Source organism: Mus pahari, chromosome 1 (genome assembly GCF_900095145.1).
Source record: "Mus pahari chromosome 1, PAHARI_EIJ_v1.1, whole genome shotgun sequence".
Lineage (NCBI taxonomy): Eukaryota > Metazoa > Chordata > Mammalia > Rodentia > Muridae > Mus > Mus pahari.
The window spans coordinates 19,405,328-19,408,499 of record NC_034590.1 but is presented as its reverse complement, the minus strand read 5'-3'; the positions used below and the strand labels follow the sequence as shown (position 1 = coordinate 19,408,499).

At 48.2% G+C, this 3,172-nt stretch overlaps 1 pseudogene; it reads left to right on the top strand.

Moving 5' to 3' along the window:
- The first annotated feature begins 1,123 nt into the window (after positions 1-1,123).
- On the top strand, positions 1,124-2,981 carry LOC110320251 (annotated as a pseudogene).
- Positions 2,982-3,172: the final 191 nt, after the last annotated feature.

Sequence of the window (3,172 nt, the reverse complement as noted above, 5' to 3'; positions counted from 1 at the left end):
ACTGACTTTAGGTGGAGATCCCAGTTGTTAACATTGAATTTATCCCAGTTGGTTCCTGCCAGCCCTTCCAGGTTTGCATTCCTCTGTTTTGTGTACTTACTTCCCTATTTTCTCCTGTATAAATGGTCTGATGCTCAGTTTGAGAATTTGCATTCAGATACCACACTCTCTTGTGTCCGTGTCTGTTTGTCACCCCACATTCACCGAATCCTCGCTCACCTGCAACCAGAGACCCATTCCCCGCAGATCAGGGACCCCAGAAAAGTCTGTCTGCAGCACAGGTTGTGCTCATGACAGAACTAATCAGTTGACTGTGATTCTCTGACCCATGAATTCCAGTCCCTGTGGTGAAACTCGAACTCTCTGTGCTGTGTTTCAGCATCTCTGAAGGTTGAACTTCCCTGAGAGTCTTAAAGTATGTCTTTTTGTTTTGTTTGTTTGTGTGGTTCGAAACCACTGACGACTTGAAACATACAAAACAAGACTATACCACTGAGCCACGTTCCAGGCTCCATGTCCATATATGCATACTGAATGTCATCTCTCAAAACAAAATTTTGTTCATCAACACTTTCTGTTAGAGAGGCCTCAAAAATATATCAGAGCCAAGTGTATCCTGCTAGCCAGCTTTTCTCAGCCTTTCTCTTTTCTTCACTCTGGGCCTCCTATTCCCTCAAACTGCTTTGAAAAGTAGTCAGAGCCCTGCTGGAGACTTACACACATGTTTTCTCTTTCTCCTTTCTCAGATTGTGATTTAGAATACTTGGCTCCTATGTTTATATGGTTTGAAGTTTGTGCTGGGCTGAGGGCACAGGTGGGAAATGCCTCTTGGTGACGGGCAAGTTTCTGTAGTGGGCAGAGATTTGGTTTCTGTTTGTCTTCCTCTATCAGAGCTGCCTTGGCATCTTCTCAGCAGACTTGGTTCAGGGCTGAGGGGATCAGAACTGGTCCTTGTGTTTTTGAGGAAGGTCCTGCTGCAAGGACGTCTGGGTATCCTACTGGTATCCTAGTGAGCAGCACTGGGACTGGACAACCATCTTCTCCCTGGATAACAGATAGATACTCAAGAGAGCGGTGCGAATCTGTACATGTCTCCTGCAGCCTCTCTTTTCATTTCAGCAGGATGATGTTCCTCACCAGCCTCATTTCGTGCTCCCTGGTCCTGGGAGTCAGCAGTTGGTTTTCATTCAGTGGTGAGGCTTACCCAGGCAAGGCTGATGCCTGAAGTGTGGCTTGCACGGTTAAGTCAACCTTTTCAAAGAATGGGTACCGACTTGGGACACGATTTCCTTTTGTGTCTTTGTGTGTGTAGGGCCATACAGATACACATCTGGGAGTTCTGATTGTAAAGGTTTGAATGCAGCAGGTGGCAGAGCTGTGGCTTGAACCTGTCTGTGCCTGAGACCAGTCTTGCCTGGTTGATGTGCACTCTCACTGTCTCATTTGTGAGTTTGTTAGGTGTATGTGACATCCCCCCCCCCCCCGGTAGGCTTCAATACTGCTAAAACCTGTGTCCTCTTACTCCAAGAGTCTTAGGAATTGGTCTTGGGTGTGGCTTGGCCTGGGTGCTTTCAGTAGCTCCCTAAGGGATGGAATCGGGTGCCACCACTGAGGACGGTGACTCTACTGCCTCCTCAAGCAACCACCACATTGCACAATCGGTTCAAAAGGACCAGAGGTGTCACTCACATTGATGCGCAGCCTTCTGTCGTGATGGATTGCCTAGGAATGAGGACAAAAGTCTGTCCATCTACAGCATTTATCTCCCTTTCCTGTCTTTCCTCACACCTGGGAGTCCCTAAGAAATGCAAATTCATCCTTAAACACTCATTCTGGATCAAGGGTAATGTGACAGTGGCTCCGTGGATATTTTCTGTGACTGGAGATATGTTAGATGGCATCAGGGATGCTGGAAATAGTGGTTAGATAAGCCCTAGTAACAAGGGGTCCAGCATTCCAATAAGGCTAACACTGTGGAGTTGTGTTCTGTGATGACATCTGCTGTCTCTCCATCCCACATTTCCATTTGAGAAAGAACAGGCAGCTCATGGGTGCACAGTGATGGTCATACTAACACAACACAGGAGCAGCCCCTAATGAGTTCAGCTTCAAACTGGAGAGACCATGAAGAGTCAGACAATGTTCTTCTCTATCATGGTCTCAGGCCGCTGTGACTGCAGGGTCAAGCCGTGAGTGCTTTTCATCTTTTTCAACATTTCTAAGACATGGGCAGAGTTTTTAGGTTCATGTCCCTGTGGTCTTTCCCATGCAGGGTCTTGGGACATGTGGCGAGCCTACTCTGACATGAAGGAAGCTAACTGGAAAGATTCAGACAAATACTTCCATGCTCGGGGGAACTATGATGTTGCCCAAAGGGGCCCTAGGGGAGTCTGGGCTGCTGAAGTCATCAGATATCACAGATAGCTGGGACACTGGGCCTGGTTTGCAGGGTTGACCCTCCTAGGAGACCAGATGAGCCCCAGAGAAAGTCTTGCCAGCTTGTGCCCCACCCCTTCTTGTTAATGCAGTTACTTCCTCTGTCCATGCTCAATGTAGATCCTGTGTTGTGGGCAGAGCCAGCACACAGCTCATGCTGGGCAGGCCTGCCTCCAATTGCAGACAGAGAGTAATTCTCAGTTTTGCCTATCTGGTGATTCACAATAGGGTGACCAGCCTGACCTAAGCAGGACTGTGCCTGGCAAGATCAAGGCTCCAGCCCCTCCTTCCTGGCACTTTCTGGTTCCTCTTGAAGCCATCCCATGCAAATGAGGGAACTGGGAGGGTAGACTGTGTCCACACAGCTTGGTGACTGACCAATCTCCTGTGTGTCTGCTTCTCCTAGTGATGCATAAAAGGGCTTTCAGAGACTCTTCAGCCGTGGACACGAGGATACCATGGCTGGTCAGGAAGCCAACAGACATGGCCGCAGTGGCAAGGACTCCAATCACTACAGACCTGCTGGCCTGCCTGACAAATACTGATTGTCTTCCTATTAGCTCAGGAGGCTGTGCTGGGGGCCTGAGGACACAGCCTGAGTTTTGTATCCACAGCACTTATTAGATGACACATAGTAGGTGTATAATATACACATATGAGAACAAATAACTTGCAACTGTGTAATTTCTCACTCAGAGGGGAGGAGGACTGTCTAATACCAAAGCATATAGAAGAA